The sequence below is a fragment of the Pholcus phalangioides genome, unplaced genomic scaffold (genome assembly GCF_987345545.1).
Source record: "Pholcus phalangioides strain wild (caught in Gottingen) unplaced genomic scaffold, Ppha-v1.0 ptg000028l_1, whole genome shotgun sequence".
In the NCBI taxonomy this organism is placed as follows: domain Eukaryota; kingdom Metazoa; phylum Arthropoda; class Arachnida; order Araneae; family Pholcidae; genus Pholcus; species Pholcus phalangioides.
The window spans coordinates 5,693,521-5,709,255 of NW_028301618.1; positions in this window are offsets into that span (position 1 = coordinate 5,693,521).

Sequence of the window (15,735 nt, forward strand, 5' to 3'; positions counted from 1 at the left end):
AGGGTTGTTAATAAATGGAATAGCTTACCTCCGGAGGTAGTAAATTGTAACACAATTGACACGTTTAAAAAGAAGTATGATAAACATGTTGGGGTAAATCGAGGAGCTACAGTATTCATACTTAGAATAAGACACCATAAGTATTCTTTATGGGCATTGTTTATAAGGTTGCTTTATTTTTGAAGTACGGGGTGATTATAAAAAAACTATCCCGACATATGGGCCCCTAATACCATAAGGTATTTTGAGGTATGCGCTCAAGAATTATATGGAAAACAACAGTGTCACTCTAACAGTTATGGTTACAGTGAGAAATTTTCGAAAATATCAAATGGCAACACCAAGTTTTTTGTATTGGAATGCGATCGATGCACTGAAAAACACTAAATAGCGTTGGAATGGCAAATGTAGCACGAAAATCCCCGGAGCTAGGCAAAGAAAAAGTAAAAAGGACTTTGCCGTGCACCAGAGCATTAATGTTCGTTTCATTCGTCACACCGTTTCTTCGGCTGAGATCCCAGCCTGATTAGTCCTCCAGAAGGTCATGTGGAAAATTGTGAAACACAATAAAATGCTTTATTTTATGCTGCTTCTCTGTCCTTATTGGTTGTCCTCACTTTTAGCCTATCTACCGCCGGTGATTTTCATGCTACAGTTGCCGTTGGAACGCTATTTAGGGTTTTTCACAATGAAGATCACATTCCAATACAAAAAACTTGTATGTTAACTTGTATGTAACGTGTTGCCATTTGATATTTTCGAAATTTTCTCACTGTAACCGTAACTGTTAGAGTGACACTGTTGTTTTCCATATCATTCTTGAGCGCATACATCAAAATACCTTATGCCAAAATTTCATTCAGTTTCTGTTAGGGGCCCATATGTCGGGATAGTTTTTTTATAATCACCCTGGATATGACATCCATATTTGTTATGGGCATCTTTTTCTCAGCCACCTCGCTGGGCATTTTGCCTGTTGTGGTGGTGTATTAGTATTTGAAATATTCTATGGCTAGTTTGGGGGCGTTATCGCTGTACTAGTGAAAGAATCGGAAGTTGTTTGATATTTCCCCTTAATACATAACAAAACTTATTTACTATTTAAACATGTTAATTTTAATGAAAAGAGCAAAGCAAATTGAATTAATTGCAAAATAGCCCTTGAATCATGTTTGAGTTTTCTGCTTTGGCAACTTATCACTTGTAGATTCAAAGTAACTGGCTGGAATTGTATCTCCATTAAAAAAAATCAAATTTAGTGTGATTGTAAATTAATGTAATAAGCGTAGTATTTCAGTTTAAATTACTTCTGCCCCCCCCCCACTTATTATTTTTACAAAGGCAAATAAATTGTTTTTTCTAGAAATTTTTTTGTGCCAAATTATTTATTCATTTTTATTTCAATAATCAAATTTGGTGTGATAACAATAAGTACTTATATAAATGCTATTTAAATTTGATATTTCAAGGAGAATTAGGTTTAATAATTACTGAGGGCAAAGTGCAGTGTAACCTGCAAATACAAGATATGGTTTTTCTATCTATGTTATTAACTTAGCTCGGGAGCATAAACCTAATCGAAGAGTGGAGAGCATTCATTTTGAGCATGGCGTGTTGCAAGACATTTTCAACTTATTGCAAACTAAAACCAGCACTATGTCTGCAGCTCAAAAAGACTGTGTTCGCCATTAGATGAAATGGACATTTTGGGCACACCTGATTTTGATCCATCAAAAAAAGTTTTTGCTGGCCAAAAAACTATTGGTTCACCTGGAGTTGGCTCTCATTCATTCGTTTTTGTTTTGAGGGGCATGCAGATGCCATGGAAACAAGTGGCTCATGAGGTAACTGGTCCATGAATTAAAGAAGGTGATAGAGTATTTTTTCAGCTGCAGAGGCCATTGGCCTTTCAATTAGAACAATTGCTTCTGACATGGCACCTTGCAATGTTTCTCTCTGGAAGTCATTATCAGTGCAAGTTCCAGGGATAATCGGGAGAATTCTTTCAGGTGGAGAGATGATGTTTTTGTCATAGCAGATGTCCCTCATTTGGTAAAGAATGTAAGGAGTGCAACTCTAAGACACTGCATTTACTTACCAGAGTGTGTTGCACAGTCTGAAGGCCTCCCTACTAATGTAGTTTCTGGTGTCTACATTAAGCAGCTTTGGCTAGCAGAAGGGACACCATGAACGTAGCTCTAGCAGTGCAGTTAATGTCAGTTAAAACTGCTGCTGCCCTTGAACAGGCAGCGACACTGAAGCAATTGCCAACAGCAGCATGGTGGGTGCGTTTCATAAGCCAATGGTTTCAGAAAATGCAGCATAACCAAGAGAAATCATGTGGTAAAAATATCTTTTTTGAAAACATTCATCGTCGTCATCCAAGGCACTGGTCTGATAATGTCCACTCTGTCTGTAATCCATTTAGCTGAGGCATCCTTCCTGCGGGGTTATGATTTCTCTCTTCCTGGACGACTCAGCACAGATGCTCTTGAAAATATATTTTCCCAAGTCAGGAGAAAAGCAGGACAAAGACCAACAGCTCTGCAGGTAAAGCGAGCCATAAAGGGCATCTGCATGTCTCAGTTCATATCCGATAAGCAGCAAACAAGTTGATCCGCTGTTGGCGATAGCAACTTGGTTTTGTACGCTGACTGTAAAACAAGAGCAAGCAGCAATACTAATACTTCACCATTGAAATATGATTGTCTTCATTCAACAGGTGAGCCCATTATTCCCATGCTGTCATCAAGCGAGAGAAATAATGTTTTGTATGTAGCGGGTGCAGCAGTAAAAAGCATTTCCTCAAAATATAACAGTTGCTTCACATGCCAGACAGCCATGAGAGTAACTTCAGGCGACCAACTTATTGATAGCAATGATAAGCTTCTTGTGTAGTATGCAGATGTGTGAGGCCTTATCACACCATCAGAGGCAATTTTCCTAACATATATTAAAGCAAATTATGAAAAAAATAGACGAAGAATTTGTAGCGAAATAAAGAGGAGAGTAAAAAAAAATATATTGATATACAAGTATAATGTAATTCGACGTCGGGTTGCGAGACCATATCCTCCGTGATTTCTGCCTTGATCGTGAAGTCTGCCCATCGGGCGGCCACAAGCTTCCACCGAGGAGGACCCTCAGGTATGCTATGGCTTCGATCAAGGCACTTAACCACTAGAGGAAAATGATTGCTCCCGTGGAGGTCTGAACCCAGGACTGGTTGGGCATGAGTGAAGGTAAGCATAACGATAAATCTATTGTTTGGGGCATGGAAAAGAGTGAAACTGCCATCATTCATGATGGCGAGGTTCATGTCGTCTAACAGACGATCAACCATTTCCCCACGAGGGGTGTTGCTGTTAGAACCCCATATAATGTTATGAGCATTGAAGTCTCCAAGAAGAAAAAATGGTGGAGGTAGTTGATTAATCAGATCTTCTAAATCTCTCTGTAAGATGGTGTCATTTGGTGGTAAATAAATAGAACAGATGGTAATCTCTGGAGCTTTTGGATGTGCGTTCAACGCGTCGGCAGAACTTCTGGACTACAGTGGTGATGACGTTCTCATACAGCCTCTACATCGCGGGGACAACAAAACTTTTAGGTGCTCCGAAAACCCCTCAAAATGCCTTTTCCTGCCGCCGAAACACTCTGAGCGCGACGAATAGCTTTATACCGTGGTCAGTGAGTTTGAGATATTGAACGCAAACGTTTTCTGCACGAAGTATGTGCGGGCGAAATGCATACTAAAGGGACTAGCTCTATGGTTATCACTGACATTGTGGCTAAACTGGTAAGTGAACAAGTTTATGTTAGCATCGGAAAAATTATTGACTATCACAGTTGTGCTCAGGGCTATGCAAAACAGCTGGGTCACGAATGTATAACAACTTAAAGCGTGGTCAAAACATTTATAATACGTTAACTCTGACTTTCGCAAAAGTAGCAAAGTAGGCAAAAGTATGCATAAAGCGTCAAGCAACAACATAAATTTTAACTATAATTTGTCATGAAAACCAATGACTTTGAATTTAATGGCGTGATGCATCGCAATTGTCAGATGATTCTGACCAAAAGCGGTCGTAAAATGATGACGAGGATGCGAACAAGTAAAAGCATGAGAAATGGTGAATGATTTGACAATGTGGGCACTCTGGTTGACTCTCTCGTAATAACAAATATGATTGCGCGAGGCGATTGTATCCTATGCATAACCGGGCAAGCAGAACTTCCTCCTTTCGGTTAGTTCTGCAGCTCGAACGCCAGTGGCCAAGTATGGGCTTGATGGCATATAATTTGTTATTTATCTGATTGTTCCAATGATCCTGCCAGCGATGATGCATCACTTCCCGGAGGATTGAGAAGTGGTCACTGGCAGGCACCAAAAGGCTATGGTCAATGTTGTTCGAGCTGCAGTGTCTGCTTTTTCGTTGCCCGGTATTCCTACATGACCTGGTACCCAGTAAAATTTTACCGTGATGTAATGTAGTTTGTCTCCTCACAGCAGATGTAGGCACAGACGACATGCCCAGGGCTCTTAGAGCCGTCGATGTATATGGGGAAGTACCTATTGGACCTTCCCCTGTGCCTAAAGAATATCTGTCGGTATATGACATCTGCTGTTGTGGCTCTAGGATATGATAATGATAGACCATATCTGGCAGAAACTGTTTCCATGGTGCCCAGCAACTGGGGTCACGCGACTAACGTTTATTTGTAGTTCCTCCACAAGTGCCCTCATACGAAGCAGCAAAAAGTCGATGAAATGACGGATTGAAAGTGACATTATGAAGTGGATGACCTGGCAAAGACAATGTTTCAAAGAAAGTCTTGTTGTAAGAGATGGCTCGTTGCATTCAACATACAGACTCTCCATAGGAGACGTCCCGAAAGCTCCAGAGCTATAATGATGGAGATAAAATGTCACGAAGTGAAAGATGACTATGACCAAAAGCGGTCGTAAAATGATGTGAACAAGTAAAAGCATGAAGGATGGTCAATATGGACTTGGACAGTGAGGGCACTCTGGTTGACTCTCTTGATAAAAGATAAGCGAGCATAAGATTGCGTGAAGCGACTGTGGATCCTATACGCAACCGGGTAAGCAAGACTGCCCCCTTACGGTACGTCCATAGTGAACCGCTTCTCGTTTTATCGCTTAAACCGCGGTAGTTGCAGAAAGCGAGATGATCCCGCGCTAGCCGGTGGTGGTTATAGTGCACAGCTGAGGGAAGCGTCCTATTGCATGATCAGTTGGCATTATGGAGCTGTCGCATGAAGATCTGTTGTGTATTTTGTTAACAACTGATAATGTTTATAATAAAATTAAACATGAAAGAGCAACATGAAATGAATAGCACACTTTGTTTCCCCAGATCCCACCCTGAGCAATGTTTCGAATATTTTCGAATCAATAAGGAAAAATTCGAATACAGGATGAAGAAAATGTGATGCAACTTTAGCCAACAGAGAATTCTTCCTGAAGAACGTCTCATGGTAACTCTAAGTCGTTTTGAATTATTAGTTTTGATTGTTCTGTTTCTACAAAAAAAATGCTAAGATGATGAGAACGTGAGGTTTTGAACAGGAGTGAATAATCAAGGAAACATTAATTTTCTGGACATTTTTCATTCGAGTTCACCTCAGCATAGTCATCTTGTCCCGGCGTAGATTGTTTTCATTTACTCAGTTTTACTTGCATATTTATTTATATTATATTCAATATCGTTCCATTTTAGGTATCTGTCGACTGGATTATCGGCGTTTCCGGATGGGCAAATCCACTATAGCTGACATCGTCAAGGAAACTATATGGAATGAACTGTGTCCATTGCACATGCCAATCACAACTGTGCTGAGTCGCTGAAAAGAAATGCAACAGAGTTCTACAGCGTTTGGAATCTTCCATGTGGAGTTGGCTGTCTTGACGGGCAGCACGTGCGTTTAATTTGTCCGGCAAACTCTGGCTCAATGTTTTATAACTATAAACAGCATTTTTCTTTGATACTTCAGGCCCTTGTTGATGTATCATGAACGGGCTTTTTTGTCAACAACGAAGACCGGCATTTTGAAAGAGGGAAATGGATAGCATACATGGCGTTAGTTACAAGCCACGAACGCAGGTGACTTTTGTGTTTTCAATTAAACATGTGTTTATTAAAATATAAAAAAGTGTGAGTCGAGACACAATCGTTCGAAAACGGTATATGATAAATGTAAGAATTTTTTTTATTGCTATCAAACGAGGAGATACAATTTTCAGGATAATAAGAGAAGTACGTTTGACTTAACAAATGATGTCCTCTATGCACATACAAAATAAATTTTACGGATGTACAATAACATTTCAATAAAAAATCCGTAATTGAAGGATTAATGATTAAACTAGTTTTTGGTTTTTACTTACTTAGGAAAAATAGTTTTTCTTTGTGGAAAAAAAAAAACTACCTAGAAAAAGTCACCCTATCCATGTATAATACGCGAGAAGAGGCTGTTATTCGCATCTGGATACGAAGAAGTTAGCAGCAAATTGTTTCGTTTGGCTCCTTGTCTTCCTCTTTGTTACGATTCTTCATGTTTACCTGTATCCATATTTGCTGTTATCACGGCAAGTAAATCTGAACGTATAAATTCTTATAAATATGTTAAAAGAAAAATGGAAGCGAGTTTGATAACTACACAGAAATTAAAGACTTTGTTCTCAAGGAAAACCCAATCACCCCCTTACAACATAAGCAGCGAAAGATGTGAAAAAGAGTTAACGAGTCATATACACAGTATGTGAATAGATTGGGACATGCGCTAGGAACTTTATTTGGAATTGAGACAAGTCGATACATTAGAAATGTTGAAGGACCTGTTGGTAGTAGTACGTAGGAGATGCTTCTGGTGACGAGTGCCTGAGGGTTTTCTTATTGGGAGTGTACGTGTGCTACAGAGAGGGAGAATGTTGTTTTTGTACTCAGTTGTCAAATGAATAATTTAATATTGTTAGTGTTTACAATTATGAGTGGGGTCACTTTAGATCAGGGAGATGTTTGTAGTTAATCCAGGCCGGAGTTCATAGACTTCCATAAAGAGAAAAGCTGAAAATGTTGCGACCATAATTGTAGCATCAGTGCTTCTTCAGGACCAAACAACAATTCACAAAATCAAGAGTTATATAGAGAAGAATCATCAGTCAATGAGATGACTGCTTTTGAAAGTGGATGCTCTGCTGATGCAGTTACTGGAAATTATGAATTTGATGGCAATTCAGCATCTTCCAGTTTGAGTGATTCTTCCCTTGAAGATCACATTTGTTCCTCAGCATCCTCAGTTAATGAGCTACCTATTTGCTCTTCTACAACTGGATTGAATGAATTTGAAGAGTACGATATTGCAATAAAAAAAATCAATTACCACCAATAATGAATTCCAGTTTATATAAAATAAATTGTCAGGGCTACAAAAAACAAAACTAGGCATTTTGCACTGAGCGAATTATTGGAGATCCTCAGGGACCAATGTCCAGATCATAATTTGGCACACTTTATTGAGAACGTGCAGATCAACCAATATTTTGCCTTGCCCATGGGCAATTTTCGTACTTCAGAATTGCCCCAAACTTGAATAGTTTAGATCTGTATAAATTGCGTGAGAGACACAACCTCAGAATCAATTTTGATGATTTACCATCGTACAAAAACGCACCCATGCAGTTTTGGCCAATTTTTGTGATTGTTGAGGTAGAAGAGGCAAAACAGTTTTGCTGTTGTAGAAGCCCAATATCTTAAATGGCTTCATTAGAGATGGTGTAAATTATGCTGTGATTCGCCAGCACGGTCTTTTGTGAAGCGCACAAAATAACACTGCATACTATGGATGCGAAAACTGCAGAAAGGAACGCCAGTTGAGACACATGTTAAATTTCTAGAAATCGATGTTCCTTTGAAAACAGATGAAGATTTTGCGTTAAAAAAAAACAGCCTTAACATCATACAGGAACATCTTTGTTGGCATCTTGGAATGGTCTACCAATTTCTTCTGGATGTGATGCTATCTCGTTGATTTGGGGGTCGTCAAAAATTTACTGCTGTACTCTATGAAGAATGCAGATCGTGCGCCTGTGAATTGCACGAGGCTCTCACAGTCCCTAATACTTCCAATTTCTAAAAAGTTAGCTTTGATATCCCCAAATGTTCCAACAGAATTCGGTCGCAAAGCCCGTTTCTATAAAATTTGTGGATCGTTGGAGAGAGCAACTAAATTTCGTCTATTTTTCTATATATCGGTCCAGTAGTCATAAAGCACATATTGCCACAAAACCTTTACAGACTTTATGTTCGCATGTGGCAATCATCATTCTTCTAAGGAATTCGAGTGGATTAGTGTGTCACCGGCAGGTACCAAAAGGCTATAGCCAATGTTGGTTGTTCGAGCTGCAATGTCTGCTTTTTGGTTGTCCGGTATAAGTGAAGGAACACAGTGCCTGTAATGAGCTTAGAGAGTCACTATAAATGATGCATTGTGCGCAAAAGAACTGCTAGGCGACCTGTGTGGACTATTTTCTGTCAACGATCTCTTCTCCAGGGTAAGCCTGCTGAAAATTGATAAACACCGTGAATAAGAAAATGTAAGTGACCACAACTCAGTATATGTAGACCTTTCTTTAAACACAAGGAGACCCAAAAGTTCAGCCGTAAAGCGATGTCAACAACCCCGCTATGATCTCACAGGCTAATGCCGAAAGGAAAATTTTGCTAAGAAGCTCTCCATCAGGCAACCGCGAGATTATACGAAACTTTGCCAAGACATCGGTATTATTGGAGATCTCACTTTAATGAGGGAAAGCATAAAAATAACAGGAAATGGTTTGACAAGGATGTTTCAGAAGCAGTAAAAGAAGGAACGCATCAAGACTAATTAATATAAGGTGAGGATGACTCCAAATCACATAACGGCACTATGGCAAAAATATAGGTCCTACATAAAATCAAGTCGTTTAATCAAGAGTTAATAGAAAGATTGAGAGGGGGCCATTCAAATGTTACGTCAGCAGAATTTTAGCCATTTTTTCTACCCCTTTCCTCCTCACCTCCTAACGCATATTGGAATCAGATAACTGCGCGGGGAGGGCATAGTGGGGCTCATGCCACCCTCCCGATGATAAATCAAAAATATTTAAAAACAAATTTAATTTGGAAAGAAAAGACCTCTATATATTATTATAATCAATTCTGTAAACTTCAATGAAGATTATTTACGTGATCAACGCCATAGTTAGATAATTTGACTCGCGCGAGTTTCATCTAGAGATCGCGAAAGTGGTTGTATGAAGGACTTATCAATAGGAAGAATGGTAGTTCAGGTGCCCTCAAACTAGCGAAAGGTTCTCGTTTTTGGTGCACCCAGTAAGATGCCATTTTGAGTATTTTTTATAAAGGGTGGTTGATGAAGTAAGCATTATTCAACTCCCCCTCTGTCATCTAAAGTCAGCAAACTCGAAATTCCCCATCGATGCTGACGGAATACTTGAATGACCCCAGACAGGAAGAGCGTAGACTTGTTTCACAGAACGTAGTTATCACACTGAAAAAGACGACGGCGAAACATATCGAAAATTTTTTTAGGGACAAATTCCAATTAGATAAGCAAAATCAGTTACTGTCCTTTCCGGGTGAATATGAAGCTGCATGAGAAACCATCACGAAAACGGAATTTGAAACAGCACTCTTATTACTCAGTCTGTTGACTGGATGAGATCCATCTGCCGAGCTCTTAAAACTTCTACCACGGTCTTAAATAACTACCGCCCATTTGCCTCAATCTATAAAGTCTTTATGCATATTATTAAACGTTTGGAGACCCACTTGGAAGACTTCGGAGCTCTTGAAGACCTTCAGGCTGCCCATCGCAAGAAAGGAGATTGGAAGATAACCTTTTTTTTCTTGACGACAGCTATCGCAATTTCAAAGAGAGCAAAGAACGACCACTGACTGAGAAAAGAAATAGATCACAAACTAACAAGCTAACTAAAATACTTTTTGTCCAATATAATTCTTAAACAGTATGTAAGTGTAAAATAGTGTAGTAATTAGTGATGTAAGTGTAAAATTGATGCTATCATAACATTTTTAATAAATGTTTGTTCACCACCAACTACAATGTTTTTTCTGGTTTTTTTTACACCTTAACCTGATCCATATCTTTTTTGTCTCATAATTAATTTCAGTGAACTATCAATTAATTTCAGTTGGTTTTTCCCAGACCTTACCAGGTAAGAAGCAGTTCAACGCCCTTGATGACAATTTAATTGTCATTGCCTTGAATAAACCCATTTTTCGCGGTAGCCACTACCCAGATGAAATTCTTGGGTGAAAATAAGTCCTCAGCTGATCCTAAAAAAAAAATATTCAACCTGCCATAAAAAAAATCTGTTCTTGGAAAGGCCCCCACACTGGGTTTATTCCCAAAGAGTGAAGACTATTCGATTTTGGTTTATGATTTAACGGTTTTTATAGGTGCTCTCATTTATTGGTAACTTCACATTCAAAATGAACTATGTATTCACTTGAACTACACTGCTCAAAACAATTAGGGTAGCACATGGTTTTAACAAAATTACGCAAAGATGTATACCGATAAGTAACATAAAATGAATCATCCATAATTTAAAGCCTAGCAGGAAACGGAAGAAGAAAACTTCATGACGTCAAAAACCAGAAAAAGGAGATAAGGGCAGAAATCGGGATGTTGCAGAAACGTCTGTTTTACTGCCGTAACTGTGAAATTCGATTGTTTCAAAAAAAAAAAATACTGCGCAAGGTGACTTGAGGATGTCTCAACAACGTGATTTACCGGAATCCATGGCATGGCGTGTTTAGGCAGACTGGATTCCGGGCAAAAACAACGTAGTGTCGCGGACGCTGTTGGAGTCGCCAGAAGTGTTGTTGCAAGGCTGTGGAATCGATTCCAAGACCCCACGCAACCGTGCGGCCCGAAGAAGATGGGCTGCTGAACATCGAGATTGGGAGCAACATGATTGGAGCCAAGTGCTGTTTACAGACGAGCCCCGATTCAGTCTGGAGTGTGACACCCGACGTGTTCTGGTATGGAGGGACAGGGGCACTCGAAATAACCCCGCATTCGTTCGTGGAGCTGGTTGGATGGTATGGGGTGGAATCAGCATAGGCGGACGTACGGACCTGCATATCATTCGGAATGGCACTTTGACGGCCCGAAGGTATGCAGACGAGATACTGCGACCTCATGTCATCCCTTACGCTGGAGCCATTGGAGATTCCTTTGTTTTCCAGGATGATAATGCCCGACCGCATAGAGCTCGTCTGGTGGATAACATGCTTGAAGCTGAAACAATACAGCGTATGGAATGGCCAGCGTGCTCTCCTGACCTGAATCCAATCGAGCATGTTTGGGACATGCTCGGACGACGCATTGCTGCGCGACCAAGGCCGCCTGTTACTGTCCGAGACTTGCAGATTGCACTTCTTGAGGAGTGGAACAGTATTTCCCAAAGTCTGATCGATAACCTCATCACATCCATGGCAAACAGGTGTGCAGCAGTCTTAGCTGTTCGAGGAGACCACACGCCCTATTAAAACTCATGCATCATGTCTAAACAGTACTTTTTTTTTATCGTTTGCATGTAACCAAATTGTTGCCCTAAATCATCTTTTCTCTATATTTTCAAAGAATCAAAGCTTCATTCCAAATTTTTTTCTGTATTGCGCATTGATACGAGTGTACTATCCATTGTATGCCAATACGTGGCTGTCTCGCACGGTTTTCTTCACTTTTTTGCTTGCTCCCCTACTTGTTTTGAGCTTTTGAGCAGTGTAGTTCAGTGACAAGATCCGTAAAAAGAATGAATCTCCAGCTCTAACAGAAACGTTGATAGGATGCCTGGATCATATAGCCAGGTTCAAATTGCTATGGTGCGGAGTCTGTTCGCAAAATGGAAGCAGCCCGTATTCTATGAATTTGACCTGCAAGTGACTGTACTGCTTCTCAAAACTATAGTAGCAGCTGTCCACAAAGCAGGTTACGAGATCGTAGCGGTAGTGTCCGATAACGGAAGAAAAAATCAAAGATTATGAAAGGAACTGAATATCAATGAAATTAATTGTAGCTTCCCACATCCTGTGGAAGCAAACAAACGATTTGTGGTGTTCGCTGATTTTTCCCACCTATTAAAGGTACTTTGGAACCATTTTTTAGAGTGGTTTCACGCTTCCTAGTGGTAAAAAAAATTGAACGCATATTAATCGAAAACCTGCTCGCATCGGACAACAGAGATGCGAATTAAAGATATGCCACAAATTGACGTTACATCATATTACTTTTGCTGGTCCAGACCGCAAACAAGTTCACCTTGAGGCAGAACTCTTCACAAATACAGCTGCTAAAGCTATAGAATGTTTCCAGAGGAAAAAGAGGCTGGAGATTTTTTTTCTCTGGTCAATCATTGCTTCGACGTTATGAATTCCAGATTATCACGCAATGCTGTTTCCACAGCATGTGGATACGGAATGCATATTTAAACATAACTGGCATACGTCGGTACTTATGCAGATATATATGCATAAGTACCGACCTATAGTTAAAATGAATTCAATTTGTAAAGTATTTGAACTTATCATTCATGAAAGAATTTATGGCCACGTTCGTTCCTGGTTTTCTAGTTGTCAACATGGTTTTATTGCTAAGAGATCTTCATTAACTAATTTAGTCGAATTTTCTCAAGATGTAGCTCAAACTATAGATAATAAGCAGCAAATTGATGTTGTTTATTCTGATTTCTCAAAGGCTTTCGATTCAATCAATCATATTATTCTTCTTCAGAAGATCAGGGGTTGGGGCTTTTCTGGACATCTGCTCAAGTGGATTGAGTCATTAATTTTCAATGGTTGTAAATCCTCTTCTTATGCATGTTTTTCTCTGGTGTTCCCCAGGGGTCGATTTTGGGTCCCTTACTTTTTATTTTATTTATAAATGATTTACCTGATTGTATCGATACTAAATGCTTAATGTTTGCTGATGATGTAAAAATTTTTCATTTTATTAATAATGCTGATGACGTTGCTAAATTACAAGAATCTATTAACTGAATTTATGGTGTGTAAATAATAAGATGTATTACCTATAGTAAGGGGCATTCTCCACTTATATACGATTACAGTATTGATGGTCAATTACTTCTAAGGGTTGATTGTGTGAAGGATTTAGGTGTTATATTTCACAGTTCTTTTTCGTTTAACCAACATATTAATTACATAGTGTCTAAAGCATCCAGAAGTCTTGGTTTTATAATTCGTAATAGTAAGCTTTTTCACAATGTTGAAACTATTTTGTTACTTTTCAATTCCTATGTTCGATCTGTTTTGGAATACTGTAGCATAATTTGGAATCCACATTGCTTATTTAATATAGTTAAAATTGAACGTGTTCAAAACAGGTTTTTACACTATGTATATTTTAAGAAACATCAGTCATATAATCACTACTTATCAAATGAAATACTTCGCTCATCGTTCTGTTACGATTCCCTTGAAACTCGCCGTCTCTGGGCCCTTACTAGGTTTTTTGTAAAAATTATTCACTCTGATATTGATGCACCTGATATTCTAAACCTTATTACTTTTTATTGCCCACGAATCAATCTTAGATGACGTAATCTTTTTTATGTTCCTCCATATTGTTCTGATGTTTTGAAAAATTCTCCATTGTACCAATTTCTGAGATGTAGTAATACTGATGATGTATATTTTTAAACTCTGAACTTTGTATATATATGTTTTTCTTGTATTCATATATGCAAACTGGGCTTTTGCCTGTAGTTTGTATTTAAATAAATATATACAGTCCCGAAATAAAATTTCAAAAAAATTCAAACATATGACTCAAACCATAAGTGTAAGCGAACGAAACAACCTTATGCCGTTTTAGAAGGGATTGATGTGTCAATAAATGCTTTGACTGGCTTGTTCTCTAATATGAAGGAACTTGGTATGAATTACATATTGGCATCGACGTTGAACCAAGACTTTTTGGAAAATTTCGAAAATCAGAGGACGGGCAGTTTTATTAATAACCCACTGCCGGTCAAGTTCAAACATCGCCTGAGACTCTCGATCATTAGTCCAGAAGTTCCCGCATCAGCATTATCTGCTAGACTGCCCGTGCTTGATGACGACCCAATAATGACCACAAAATTTTTTTCGGGTCTTCTGCCGGACATGTCAGAAGCACTAAGGATGGTTGAAGGTAAGGAGAAGAACTTGCTAATGTATATATCGCTAGGGAAAAAGCATAACACGGTGTCCTCTTAATCATCAGAATCAGCATCAGAATGTTTTTTGGAAGCCTCCAATATCTAGCAAGCTACATTGCTTTCAAATGCCGAGACACAGATTCCACAATGGGAACTCAATGTGGGCAACTGATGAGCACACCTAGTCAACGTTTACAACTCGGGTGGATTTGCAAACTTCCGACAGGACGACTCCTAATTCCATCCCAAAATTGAATTGAAAAAAATCAGAAACTGCGAAATCACTTTTGCTGGACTGCACGGAAAAAAATAATTATATCTCTGTGCAAACCAATATCATCAAAATATCCCGAAATGAATGAAAAAATTATAAATACTTATGCACGAGTGAGAGCATTCATTAGAATAAGGCAAGTTAATCTTCGGACAAAGTTGAGAGAGCTGAAAGAGCCCAAAAGAAAACTCGCAGACGGAAAGCTTAAGAAAATAAAACAATATTTTAATCTTTGCTTCAATTCCACGTCTTTAAAAATATTCTTTCATCACCCATTATTATATATTTCTTTTTGTATACAATGAAACCTCGCTACGACACCAGAGGCGTCAACATGAAAACATGAGGGGCTGAAAGTTGCTTGCCGTCCCGTATGTGCGAATTATATTTTCGATTTATTGACGCAAGGACCAATTTGGTAAAACTGCACCAAAGCACACTCAGGTAACTCCGAGGTGCTGATCCGTATACAATGGAGCCATAGTCAAGCATTGACCTTACTAGGCCTTTATATAAGTGGAGGAGCGACTTACGGTCTGCTCCCCATGTTGTAGAAGAGATGACCTTCAAAAGATTCATCGTCTTCATGCAACGAGCTCTTAATTGCGCAATATCAAGTTTGAAAGTGAGTTGCTTGTCAAATGTGATGCCGAGGAATTTAGTATTTTCTACTATTGGTATTTGATTATTGTTTAGAAACAATTGTGGGTCATCATGAAGGTGGTCTTGACGCCGACAAAAGTGCACAGTCTTGTCGGCAGAGAATGAAAAGCCGTTATTATGAGCCCACTTGCTAATCTTGTTGAGAGCGGTTTGTAATTGTCTCTCGGCTGACCTCATATTCACTGATTGGTAAGATATCAACAGATCATCCACGTAAAGTGCGCCAGTGACTGACAACGGGAGTTGGTTCAACACCCTGTTGAGTCTTAAAATAAAAAGTGTTACACTTAAAATGCTACCTTGGGGAGCTGATAATGTGCTTCCGATCCGTACCTGGAAGATGCGGCGAGCTAGAAAGTTCTTAATAAAAATGGGCAAGTTGCCCCGCAAGCCGCTATTATAGAGGTCGAAAAGAATTCCGTGCCTCCGAGTACGGTCGTAGGCCTTTTCTATGTCGAAAAATACGGCTAGCATATGCTCCCTCTTCACAAATGCTTGTCTTATTGATGTCTCAAGGCGT